The following is a 14,574-nucleotide window of genomic DNA, read 5'->3' on the forward strand; positions in this document are numbered from 1 at the left end:
GGGGTGGTGTGATGAATTGGGCGATTGGGATTGACATGTATACACTAATATGTATAAAATGGATAACTAATAAGAACCTGCTGTATAAAAAAATAAATAAAATAAAATTCAAAAATTAAAAAAACAAAAACAAAAACTCCAGGGCTTTGAAGTTAAAGCACCTAATAATATTGAAGTATTAAGTGCTGAGATTATTAACACTGTAAACTCCTTAAACAGTGCTCACCTTTACGTTCCCCCAGTACCAGCATTGAGCCCAATGCATAGACAATGAACTTTTTAAATGGGAAACACTGAATAAATCAGAAAAGATTTGCATAACCATTTACCTATGAATAATTTCTAACTTTAGATCCATTTGTATAAAACCATAGCTAATTTGTTTTAAGAGCTCCCCATTTAAGAAATATTTATAGTTTCTCAAAAGAGCAATGGACTAAAAGTAACACACACATATTGTCATCTTGTTCACTAAGACTGGAGTTTTCCTGATTGTTAAAAGAAGTTATATATTTAAATAAAACGATTTTAAATTCTTGTAATTGTGTCTTAATTTCAAATCTCTGTCTTGAAAGGCAAAAGCTGATGACATTTTTTTCAGAATGTATCAACACAGCACTAAGTAGGTATTTTGCAATTATTCAGTTGATAAGGTCAATCAAAAGAGAGGAAAAAAACCCAGGAGAGTTCGGGTTCCCAAACCATTAATTTCTAGTCTAAATTGTCCCATTTGGCCTCTTCATTAAATACAGTGTGTGTAAAAGTAGCAGTTGGGATATTCAGACTTCCACACCTAGATGCATCTGACTGAAGATCTTTGCTGGCATTTCTCAACCAGAAATTAAGAGGAAAATAGAGTACTCAGCACAGGACTTCCACATAAAAGAAATCCAATAAATATGTAGTGACTGAATCACAAACTTAATTAGATTATAAATTCAAACATAATGGTAGAACTACCATACGACCCAGAAATCCCACTACTGGGCATATACCCTGAGAAAACCATAATTCAAAAAGAGTCATGTACCACAATGTTCATTGCAGCTCTATTTACAATAGCCAGGACATGGAAGCCACCTAAGTGTCCATCGACAGATGAATGGATAAAGAAGATGTGGCACATATATACAATGGAATATTACTCAGCCATAAAAAGAAACAAAATTGAGTTATTTGCAAGTGAGGTGGATGGACCTAGAGTCTGTCATACAGAGTGAAGTCAGAAAGAGAAAAACAAATACTGTATGCTAACGCATATATATGGAATCTAAAAAAAAAAAAAAAAAAGGTTCTGAAGAACCTAGGGGCAGGACAGGAATAAAGATGCAGACGTAGAGAATGGATTTGAGGACATGGGGAGGGGGAAGGGTAAGCTGGGCAAAGTGAGAGAGTGGCATGGACATATATACACTACCAAATGTAAAACAGATAGCTAGTGGGAAGCAGCCGCATAGCACAGGGAGATCAGCTCCGTGCTTTGTGACCACCTAGAGGGGTGAGATAGGGAGGGTGGGAGGGAGGGAGGCACAAGAGGTAAGAGATATGGGGATATGTGTATATGTATAGCTGATTCACTTTGTTATAAAGCAGAAACTAACACACCACTGTAAAGTAATTATACTCCAATAAAGATGTTAAAGATAAATAAAAATAAATTCAAACATAATGGTAAAGATGAGGAGAGGAATGAAGAGGATATTGTGGCAGGCACAGAGGAATTTTAAAACTATTGGACTGTTGGACTCTATAACCTATGCAAACCCTTCTTGTCCTTATTAGGAAAAAAAAAAAAGACAGAGCTGGTATAGCTATCTAGCTGTATCATGAACAGGGATGAGAATTTTACCTCCTTTTTCTTCCTTCTGGTCTGAGTAAGGGAAAGGGAAAATGACTGTTTATAGACTGCTTCCTCAGTGATGATGAGAACTTCAGAGATAACAGAAAGGTTGCTTACATGACTAATAGAGTATGCGAGGCAGATTTCTGCTCACAGCAATCGTAACTGCTTTTTGTGGCAGTGGGCAGATTTCAGTTTGAAAATAGACTAAAGAGAAGAGGGGGGAAAAGGGATAAGGCTCTTGCCAAGCATAGTACAGAAGCAAAGAGAACCCACTGTTACCTCGATGGATGGGAGAGGCTCACCCCTCATATCCTGGTGCCACGTAAAGTTTCCAGATCCTGTGAGACCCTGGGGAGGTGAGGAAAGGTCCAGAAACTGCTGGAATTGGATCTTTGCTCCCCAACCCCATTCGGAAAGGGGCTTAGAGTCAGACAAGTTGGTTTTAAAAAACCCATGACATTCTCTAACACCTCCACAATACAGTTGACTGTTTGTTCCTTTCGGCAGTATCGGTACAGGGTAAGTACCTCTGACTGTAGGGAGTTGACCCTCAGAATTCTCTAGCTAGTCACTATGGAAAAATCTGTTTTATTCTTTGCTATCCTCTATTTTGTTTAAAAAATGTGAAAGGAGTATTTTGAAGAGAAAAAGAGATCTTCCTCCAAAAACATGTTACAGCTGTTTAGGGCCAGGGTGTGTGCCAATCCTAGAAGCCAAGGCCAAGTGGGGTGGCCATCCTTCCCTGAGAGCATTTGCTTTCAAGGCCAGCTTGGTCTCAAGGCCTCTGCTTTTGTCAGGTCTCCGTTATCATCAGCTGGGGCTTCAGCAGTGGCCTCCCTTCTTCCCAAGGTCCCTCCCCTGGTTGGTCTTCCTCCCTGCCACCAGCCTTCCGGAAACAAACGCCATGGGCTAGAGAGGGACAGCCGGCACATATCTTTCAATGCTGCCCCAAGTTCCAGCTATTTCTCCTGCAACTAAGACGAAGGAGTAGAGGCAACAAAAGGTAGAAATTAGGACAATCATGCTTAATCTGAAACCAGCTCGGAGACTCAGAGCAAGAAAATGGACATCTAGATTCACAAGGTGACTGAAGTATCAAACAAACTCTCTCAGCCAGGGTTTGAGAACCAGATCCCAAAACCCTTGCCACCTCAGGCCACACTGGTATCTCCAAAGCCATAAATAAGTTAAGGATTTTTCCTGAAATATAAAAGGTTGAATCATTTCTTATGACTTTGCAAAAAGCTTTTCAGCAGGCAGTATGTTTTTGTAGCAGAGAGCCTGAGGTAGTTGGTAACAAGTTTGTTTTTGCAACTGACGCTGGTGGAGAGACAACAGGAAAAAAAGGTCACACAGCTCAAAAAAAGCTTACTAGCATCACATCCACCTCTAGTGGCTTCAGGATGCCCATAAGATAAAGTCTAAGCTCTTGACTGTGATGTAAAGACCCTCAATATGACCCAGTCCTACCATTCAAGCCATCTGACCTCTCTAATGAACACCACCCACACATATACCTCAGTGCCTTTGAACACACTGTTGTTTCTGCCTGGAATGCCTTCTCTAACCCTTGTGTGTTCTCAGAACTTCTCCCTGTCCTTCAAGGCCCACCTCAAATGTCACATCTTCTGAGAAAAAGAAACCACTTAGTTACTTCAACAGCTTTTACCTTGCTGAATTTGGATGATATTTGCTTCCACATGTCTCATTGTTCCAAGGTGAGCTCCTTCAAGTTGGCATCATGTCTTTTTTATCATTGATTCTTCAGAGTTTGGCATAAGGCCTGGCATAGACTAGGCCAGCATATCACAAATGCTTATAGAATTAATCATTCTTTAGGTAAAACTTGAGTTCAGATCCTTGCAATTTTCTTTTGAAATTTGAGCCTTGTTACATTTCTATTTTGTACTGTTCATCTAAAGATTTACATAGTGCCATATTTTAATAAGGAGGGAAGAGATAACTGTAGGTAGGCAATAAATATTTTTTGATTTGACTTGAATATTCAGTGGACTAGTAAAGTGTAAATTAACATTCAGTCTAGCTGTTGCACACAAACCAACGGAGACTGGAGTGTGGCACCTTTATGACCACACATGCCTTTCTATTTAAATTGTTCTGGAGCTGAGGCCACAAGCCAAGGAATGTGGGCAGCCACCAGATGCTGGAGAAGGAAAGGAACAGATGCTTCCCTAGAGTCTCCAGAGGGAGCATGGCCTTGTCCACACCTTGATTTTGGCTCAGTGATACTGATGTCAGACTTTTGGCCTCCAGAACTGTGAGAGAGTAAATTTCTGTTGTTTTAAGCCACCCACTTTTTGGTAATTTTTTACAGTAGCCATTGGAAACTAAGACAAGGAATGTCAAGATGTCAGGCCAATCACAAAGGAGAAAGACCCATAACTCACCACAACTGCTTTAGCCTCTACTGAATACATTGCACCATGGAGAGACCTAGAAGCAGTCTCTATTCCCTTTTAAGAAAGGTGAAGCTTCTTCTGTCTTCCAGTTCACAATACAAAGTGGATTTGGGTTGAAATGTCTATTATGGACCTGAGGTTCTACATGAGGAAAACTATACTATAAAATGTCTTTTTGATACGAAAGGGATGAGAAAAGTTTCCATCTTAGACTATTAAATTAGATAAGACCCCACCCCTGAGTTACATAATTTTGTAATGGACCTCATATTTTAACCCACTGATAAAATTATTCAAACACCTGGAAGAAACACCATTCTTAAAATACTACCTAAATTTCCAGGTACATATTTTGCATGATAAAGGGAGTAGTTTCAGAAAAGGGGAAAAATTGAGGACAATTCAGATGGGTATTTCTTTGGATATATTGGGACATAATGGGCAAATGATTCCTTTTCTTCGTGCTATTCATCAATTATGAGCTCTGAAATAGAGCCAGTGAGTTTTTATTTTAAAAAAAATCAACAAACCCCTCTCCCTAAAATAATCCCACCCCCCAAATCGATGGTTAGTTCCTAGTATTCTGGGAGCTCTTTAGTTCTCTAGGTGCATAAAGTGTTATACAATTATTTTAAACAAAATAAAATAAATAGCAGACCTTTACTCTTCAAAAGTGCATTCTGTAAGTCTAGCCCTGGGGAAACTCCCAAGAAATCTCAGGAGCAGAGATGATGTCATCTTAATCCTCCAACAATAATGTGCTTCCAAGTGGCAGTGAGGACGTTCTAGGTTTCTGCTAAAAATACTACCTCCTGACTTCCGTCTTTAAAAATTCTACTTCTAAAAATTGGGTTATTTGAGGTTTTATGATTGAGTTGTAGAAGTATTTTATATATTCTGAAAACAAATCCTTTATAGAAATATGTTTCTCTGTCTGTGGTTTGCCTGTATACTTTCTTAATGATGTCTTTTGATGAGCAGAAGTCTTCAATTATGATGAACTATAATTTAACAATTTTTTTTTGGCTGCGTTGGGTCTTCATTGCTGCACACGGGCTTTCTCTAGTTGTGGAGAGCAGGGGCTACTCTTAGTTGCTGTGCATGGGCTTCTCATTGTGGTGGCTTCTCTTGTCACGGAGCACGGGCTCTAGGTGCGCGGGCTTCAGTAGTTGTGGCACATGGGCTCAGTAGTTGTGGTGCACGGGCTTAGTTGCTCCACAGCATGTGGGATCTTCTCGGACCAGGGATCAAACCCGTGTCCCCTGAATTGGCAGGTGGATTCTTAACCACTGCACCACCAGGGAAGTCCCCTATAATTTAACAATTTTTAAATTGTCGTTGCTTTCTTTAAACTAACTATGCACATTTGCCTACCATCACATCTCAAAGTTTTCTCCTATATTTTCTTCTAGAAGCTTTATAGTTTAGCTTTTACATTTAGGTTTATGATTCATCTCAAGTTAGTTTTGTATATGATGTGAGGAAGGGTCCAGGCTTATCTTTTTTCCCATATAAGTATCCAGTTACTCCAGAACTGTATGTTGAAAAGATTTTCTTTTCCCATTGGAATGTTTTGGAACCTTTGTCAATAATCAATTGACCATAAACACGTGGGTTTATTTTTGAACTCTTTGTTCTGTTCCACTAATGTACTTACTACTTATCTATCCTTTTGCCAATACCACACTGCCTTGATTACTGTAGCTTTATAGTAAGTCTTGAAGTCACGTATTGGTGTGATTCTTTTCCAAAATTGTTGTGACTATTTGAAATTGTTTGCTTTTCTATATACATTTTAGAATCAGCTTGTAGAGTTTTAGAAAAATAGCCTGCTGGAATTTTTATTGAGATTGCATTTAATATATATATCATTCTGGAGAAGAATGACATCTTAAAAATAGTGAGTCTTCCAATCAATGAATATTATCTCTCTTTATCTTAGGGCTTTAAAATTTTCCCTAAGCAATATTTTGTAGTTTTTGGTGGAGAGGCCTTGTACATATTTTTATTTATTCCTAAGTATCTTATAATATAAATGGCATTTTATAAAAATTATTTTACAGTTGTTTGATATTTGAATATGGAAAATATTTTTTGTATATTGACCTTAAATTCTATGACCATACCAGTCCTAGTAGTTGATTTATATATTCCTGAGGACTTTTATAAATTACTGGATTTGATTTGCTGGTATTTCATTAAGAACTTTCACATTTATGTTAACAAGGAATGTTGGTCAGTAACTTTTTGTAATTTCTTTGTCATGCTTTGATATCAGGCTATGCTTGCCTCATAACATGATTTGGGAAGTGGTCCCTCCTCTTTTATTTTCCAAAAGAGTTGTCAACATTGGTGTTACCCAATGTTCAACAGAATTAAAACTTCAATACAATTCACCACTGAAATAATCTGGGCCTGGAGTTTTCTTTGTGGGAAGCTTTAATTTTTCTAAGTCAGGTTTATTAGCATGTAACTTATATATCCTTTTTAGTAAAAAGTTCCACAAATTTTGTATAGCTATGTAACCACCATCACAATCAAGATTTAGAACATTTCCATCACCCCCAAAATTCCCCTTAAGCCCCTTTGGAGTCAGTTCCCCTGTAACCACTCTTATGTTTTCTGTCACTACAGTTTTTCCTTTTTCTCTCATATAAGTAGAATCACACAATATGGCATGTTAGCATACTGCACTTAAGAGTCATCAAAATTATTTCACATATCAGCTGTTCACTTCTTTTCACTTGCCAAGTAATATTCTATTTTATGGATGTGCCATAAATTTTCTATCCATGCACCAGTTGACAGACACTTGGTTTGCTTCCAGTTTGGGGAAATTATTAATAAAGCTGCTATAAATATCTACATACAGGTCTTTGTTTTGACATAGGTTTTCATTTCTTTTGAGTAAACATATGGAAGTGGTATTGCTGGTTCATATGCTAAAGGTATGTTTCACTTTCTAAGAAATTGCCACACTGTTTTCTAAAGTGACATTCTCTTTTGCATTCCCACCAGAAATGTATGAGAATTCTAGTTGCTTCAAATCTTTACCAGCACTATTGCCAGTTTTTGAAAATTTTTATTTTAGGCATTGTGGTTATAATTAGCATTTTTCTAGTGACTATGTTGGGCATCTTTTCACGTACTTAGTTTGTCACCCATGTATCTTCTCTGGTGAAGTGTATAAGTATTTTGCTCATTATAAATTTAGTTGTTTTCTTGTTGGTGAATTTTGAAAATTCTTTATATATATTTTAGATACAAGTTCTTTATCAGATGTATGTTTGGTTTTCTCCCACTTGCGAATTGTGTTTTCGTTTTCTTAACACTGTTTTTGAACAGTGTTGAAGTTTTTATTTTTGATGAAGTCTAATTCATCAATTTTTGTCTTTTATGATTTGGGCTTTAAAAATATTTAAAAATTTCTATTTTAATTTCTCCATTCGCATTCTAGCTATATCTCTTTGAATTATTATTTTAATGGTTGCTTTAGGGACTATAATATGTAATCTTACACATAGGGAACCACAGGGAATAATACTTCCAAATTAGCTGGGGTCAATTATAAAAAGAAAAACTTCAATTATTTCTGAAAGTTTTTCTAAATGTATTAATCTATTTTGTAAATATAATAACTGGACCATAATTAAAATTTCTGTTATATAAAACTCCAATATATACAAAAGTAAGGAGAAAAGAATAATGCAAGTCCATGTACTTATCACTCAGCTTCAACAATTATCAACACATAGGAAATTTTGTTACAGACATAATTTTTGTTGTTGTTAAATCAGGATTTTGAATTATTTTGGGTCACTGTTATGATTACTCATTTGAAAAAATATTTAACAAATTTCTACCATGTAAAATATGCATTGCTAAGTGTGGGACTACAAATAGGTGTATGGAAAGGGACACGATCCCTGCCTGCTAGGAGCAAACAACCTATATGGAGAAACAGCATGGTGTGGTGGAGTTTCAGAACCAAATTTAACCATGTTCAAAACTGGACTCTGCCATTCTCCTGGGCAAATATTATTTAATCTCTCTGCACCTCAATTTCCTCATCTGTGAAGTAATCCTACTTTGCAGTGTTGTTGTAAGATTTAGAAATGATACATATAAAGGGCACCTGACATGTAGATGCTAAATAAATGTCACTATTATTAAGAACTGCACATAATGTGACCTAATGTGATGATTCCCATAGGATATGAAACTATGACAGCAAGAGCTAGAAGTAGGGATAAGAAGATTAGTCCTGACTGGCAATTGGGAGATTTTTACGGAGAAAATTTTGACAGCAAAGATGTGGGAGGAAGAAGTTCTTGAGCAAAGGCAGCGAAGTAGCAAAAGGAAGAAGACAAAGGAGATGCAGTAGCCAAGTTTGTGTGTGTGTGGCAGACTTGGCTCATTGTTTCCTTTTATCCCTTTTGTTATGGGTGGAATTGTGTTCCCCTCCCCCCAAAGTTTCACATGTTGAAGTCCTTACCCCCTATCAGCTGGCACATTGATCTTGGACTTCTCAGCCTCCAGAACTTGAAGAAATAAATTTCTGTTGCTTAAGCCACGGGGTCTGTGGAATCCTATTATAGCAGCCCAAGAAGTACACCTTTCTTCTTAGATGTTGTTTGGGGTAGCACAAACCCAGCTTAAAAACTTGATTCCGCCATCTCCCTTGCATTTCTTCAGTGGTGATGTGATATTACTCTGGCCTGTGAGCTGTAAGTGGAAGTCCCTGAGAGTGGGAAAGGGAGAGAGGGAGAATCCTTTCCAAATAAAAGGCACAATTCCTTTTGCTCCTTTCCCCTCCTTCCTGGAATGGAAATATCATGCAGCCACGGTCTTGTTATGAAAGCCACACATTAAGGATGGAGAACAAATGCGATAGAAGGAACTTTGGTTCTTGATGACTTCATGGGGTCTTATCTTGGACTCTCTACCTGAAAATTTGATTGTTTAAGCAACTATTTCTCAGGCTTCCTGTTTCTTGCAAACTAATCCTAACTGAAACAGCCTGTGTGGGGAGGAGATGGGTGTCTTTAGGAAACGGTAGGAGAGAAGGCTGGAAATGGATCAAACTGTCAAGGAGTTCAGACTGTTTCCTATCAAACATGGGGGAAGATTAAAAGGTTTTGAAAAAGAGTGTGATAATGCTAAATTGCTGTTTAAAAAAGGATTAATGGGAATATGCAGGATAAAAAGGAAGTGGGTGAGACAATGAGAAGATCATTTGTGAAGCTGCTGCAAAATTAGGAATACTAGTAATGATGGTCTGAATTAGGGTGGGAGCCAGAAAAGAGTGAACTAATGTAAGGGTGGCCCTAAAGTGCTGGACTCTTCAGGGCCTGTGGTATGCAAGGAGGAACTAGACGGTGGGCAAAGGAGACATGATCAAAATGAGTGGGGGTTCAACTTTAGTAGCTGGAGGATTTAAGAGAAATTTGGAAACTGAAAGGAGTTGTTAATTAGGGAGGGAGAGAAATCATAAGGTTAAATTTCAACAATGAGTTGCAACTGAATTTGTTTAGTTTGGAGAAAACTAGAGATTGGAGAGCTGGAAGAAAGCACCTATCATTTCTTGTACACAAAGGTGTCAGATGCATTTGGTTCATTATCTCATTTAATGGTAATATTTAAAATAATATTATTGTCACAATTTATGGATGAGGATACAGTCTCAGGGAGGCTAAATACATTACCACTGATTCAGAAATACTTAGATATGGAACTGAGGGAGCAAGTCTGTCTGACCTGGTGAATCATCAACCAAGAATATAACACTGAAGTCACAGATGAAATCTCTAAGGGAAAATATAGAAAAAGTAATAAGGAAAGCTGTGGGCATATCATTGGAAAAATTTTTTCCAAAGCAAAAAGGAGAAACTAGTATGGTCAGAAAAGATTTTCAGAGAGTAGGAAGTGAACTAGTATTGATAATTACATATTGCAGAACTCAGACAGTCTGGTTTGAATTCTACTACGGGCAAATTGCTTAATTTCTCTGAGACTATTTCTTTTCTTGTAATGGAGGATAATAATCCTCCCTCTAAAGGTTTTTATGGAGAATGAAATGAGAAACTGAACGTGAATGTGTCTGGCATGGATTCTGGTACAACAGGTACTTAGTGAACGTCTGCTGAAAGAATGAAGTATAGGTAACAAGGTGGTCTGTAGAAAACCCACAATATGGTCTGGAATGTTTTTATTAAAAGAAATTGCTTATACTTTTTAGTTTTTCTACGACTTGTTTCTTTTCTTTCAAAGTTGAATTACAGAGTATGTTTCTGATTAAGGATTCCAGTTAGTTGCATTTTGGCACCTAAAGGTCTTACTGCATTTTAGTCTCACTGGAACAATAAAAAAAAGTTAATTTAAAACTATAAGGTACTGCAACAAGACAAGAAAGAACAAAATGGAGATTCAGAAAATCCATTCTCCACTCGGTACGCTGTAGTTAAGGTACCTAGGATCTTGGGGAAAATGAAAATTAAGATAGGCTATTGGCTGGCAGCAACTTAAGACATTTTGGTTGTGTTCATAATATGCTACACACAGGGAGTCAGGCAAGGTCCCACTTCAAATCTAACACAGAAAGAGGCTTGTCTACCACATCCAATTAGTTGCTAACCCCTAACGAGTCCCCTTACATTGTTTCACTCTTTTTTTGGCTCCCAACCTAGTTTAAATCATCATTACTAGTATTCCAAATTTTGTAGCAGTTTTATAAATGATCTCCTTCTCCTTGCCTCACCTACTTCCCTTCTATACTGCGTATTTTACTCCCATTAATTTTTTTACACACAAAGATTTTACAAACTTCAGTATCAGAAAAGAACTCCTCAATGCTGGCTCTACCAGTTTCATTCCTGTCTACCCTACCCAATAGATCACAGCTGAAGGATTGTAAGTCATGACATTTAAGGTGCCCTACTCAATTCCTTTGGTCATTAAATGTTTCTAACAATAAGCCAGCTTGGAGCGAGGCATTATTTCTGTACCCCAAGAAGGCTAGCAGGGAAACAATGCCTCACGTATATTTTCATGTTTCTGCATGGTTTGGCTTCCTGAGCAAAGGAAATTGACATGTTATAACGACATGCCTCCTTTTCCCAGAAACATTTACTCTCCAGTGCTCTTCTTCCCCTTGCCTCCTGTTTGGTGGAGCCACACGCTTACATTTTATGGGAAGATGAAACCTGGAGCCGTCTGTTTACATTCTAAAAGACTGTAAAACATTTGGGAACAAAGGCTTTACTTCCTCTCTCAGGAGGGGAAGAGGGCAGCATGTAGCTTATATAAACTCCCAGATTTATAATTTCAGAGTTCCTTTCCTGTGGTGCAGAACAAAACAGAAAACCATATTTGAACATTCAGGGTTCACCTGGCCCTTCTCACACAGCCCTCAAGGGGGAAGAATGGGGCAAGGGGAACTGCTGTGGTTATTGCTTTAAGTAATAATAGTTGGTTCCTGATCCAGAAACCTCATTTTTTTGCTTTCAGGATAATATAAATATAGATATTAAAACCTATTAAAGACAACCTCAAAGGCTTACAAAAATATATTCTAAACTAAGTTTCTTCAGAAGGGGGTTGTGTACATTCTAAGTGGTGTGCAAGGCAACATGTTGGGATGTGGGAGGAAAACAATTCGTTTTCATGTTTTTAATCTAACAAATTAATGTACCAGCATTTTATACATGAATTGATACCAATGCTCTCACTTACTCAGCCTTCTTCATAGCTGATCATACATAGAGCGTGAGATATACTCTGAGAGAAGAGTGGGAATTCTACAGTTTGTTGGAGGATGACAGGGCACCCCACTAGTTTTTTTCATTCACTTGTTTAAGCATATTGTGACATGGTAATATCTATGAGCCAGTTAAAATCCATACATTATAGTAAGTATTTATCACATTATCTAGTTTTAACTAACGTAACTATCACAAAATGAATAAGCAGCTTAAAAATATACCTTACTAGACACTACTCCTTACAACAAAATTTGAAAATAATACCATTAATGCAAACCAACAAAAGAAAATTTACCAGTGTCTACACTTCTACTCTTTTGTCAGGCTCATTAAGCATTAAAAACAACAGGGACCTCCCTGGTGGTCCAGTGGTAAAGAATCCGCCTTCCAATGCAGGGGATGCGGGTTCAATCCCTGGTCAGGGAACTGAGATCCCACATGCCACGGGACAACTAAGCCCACGGGCCACAACTACCGAGCTTGCGTGCCTCAACTAGAGCCCACGTGCTCTGGAACCCGTGCACCACAACTACAGAGCCCATGCGCCCTGGAGCCTGTGCACCACAACTAGAGAAGAGAAAACCCGCATGCCACAACTAGAGAGAAGCTCACGTGCCGCAGCGAAAGATCCCGCATGCCTCAACTAAGACCCAACACAGCCAAAAATAGATAAATAAATAAATAATAAATCTTAAAAAAAAGAATTAAAAACAATAATTTAACCATATCTGATAAGTTATTCCTCTATTAAAATTACATATATTAATTCCTATATACAATAAAATTATATGTAAAAGTTACATATAATTAAAGTTTACATATTATTATAGTAGTATTATGTTTATGGGGGTAAAGTTCAAACTTTTTTAATAAGGGTGTGCAATCAAAAAAGTTTGGAGATCACTGTCCAAAACAATCATATTTCCTTTTACAGTACTCTGTGAATCTGTAATTTATATATGTAACTAAACCTTTTATTTATTCTTCTTAAAAATTAGCTAGAACAAAGATTTTTTAACTGCAGTGAATGTTACACATTCTTAGTTTAAAATGCAACTATATTGCACGCTTTGGTGTTCTAAAAAGAGTAAACCAAGTTCCTTTCTTAACTAAATTCCTTTTTTCTCCAGTAGGTCAAACGTTTTATAAAAAGGTTTTCTTCCTTTCTCCTCCATCCCTATCTTGTATCACTTTCTTAAGGGCAACCAACCATCTCTGTAATGTCTACCACATAAAATACTGTTATTTCCTGGAAGCCAGGGAACAAAAAGAGTGTGAATCATGAAGTTTCCTCTTCAAACACCTTCTAACTAAATATCTGTAATTCCAGAGTAAAAAGGCCTTTATTGTTTCAGTCAAATCTTACACTCCAGTCCCTAGATCATTCTAGCTGTTTTTCTCAACCTTCTATAGTTCTTTATCAGAATGGCACAAATACTAAGGGTAAAAAGCATAATGATTGAATCTTTTTTAGCATGTGAACATACCTTATAGAACTATTTGATACTGAAGGATAGGCTGATTTACATACATGGATATTCAAATGAGCACACAACTGCAAAACCTGAAGATTTCCATTTACACAGTATACTATGATTTAAGCACATCTAGGAAGTCTAATGAAACTCAATTCTTTCTCCAAACATATTCAAGAGAAAAGCAAATCACCAGAAGTAGTTTTAAAAGTTCAATTTTAATATTTTATGTAATGTTGTTTCAGTTGATCATTACTCTTGACCTATACCCAGTATGAACTTATATCTATTAAGTACAGTAAAATGTTTCCATTCACTTGATAAGGTAAGCTAGTCTACTACTCCTTAATTTCAGGCCATATCCAAGTTCTAACTGTTCAAAAGAAACAAGAAAGAACAAAACAATCTCTAAACTAATTATAATCTCACACACACACACACACACACACACACACACACACACTAACCCAGGGATGGGAGACTGTTTTCATCTCTAAGGGTTGTTTAAAATTCAGTCCAAGAATTGAGGGGCTTTTCTTTCCCTGAAATATTTTATATTTATCAGCTCTTTCAATTAAAACTATGGAATAAATATTATTTAAGCACAGCAATTATGAAAAAGACTTTAGTTCCCTAATACTGCATGGTAGGCATACTTCTAAAATGGCCCCCAAGAGTCTCACTCTCTAGTGTATACACCTTGTATCATCCATGCCTCTTGAGTGTGAGCGGACAATGTATATATGGGAATATGATGTTACCTTATATGGCAAAAAGGATTCTGCAGGTATAATTAAGGTTGACCTTGAGTTAATCAAAAGAGAAACTATCTCAAGTGGATCTGAGCTGCTAACAAGAGACCTCTAAATCTGGGTCTAAAGGTCAGAGACAAAGGAAGTTAAAGAGATTCAAAATGTGAGAGGAATTCTCCTGCTGGTCTTGAAGGAGTAAACCAAACTTTTGTGGAGGGCTACACAGCAGGGAAAGACACAGGGAGCTAAGAAGTTGACAGCCAGCAAGAAAACAGGAACCTCCACCTGTAACAACCTGAATGAGTCTCAGATGGGACTGCAGTC

This window comes from Balaenoptera ricei, chromosome 7 (genome assembly GCF_028023285.1).
Source record: "Balaenoptera ricei isolate mBalRic1 chromosome 7, mBalRic1.hap2, whole genome shotgun sequence".
Lineage (NCBI taxonomy): Eukaryota > Metazoa > Chordata > Mammalia > Artiodactyla > Balaenopteridae > Balaenoptera > Balaenoptera ricei.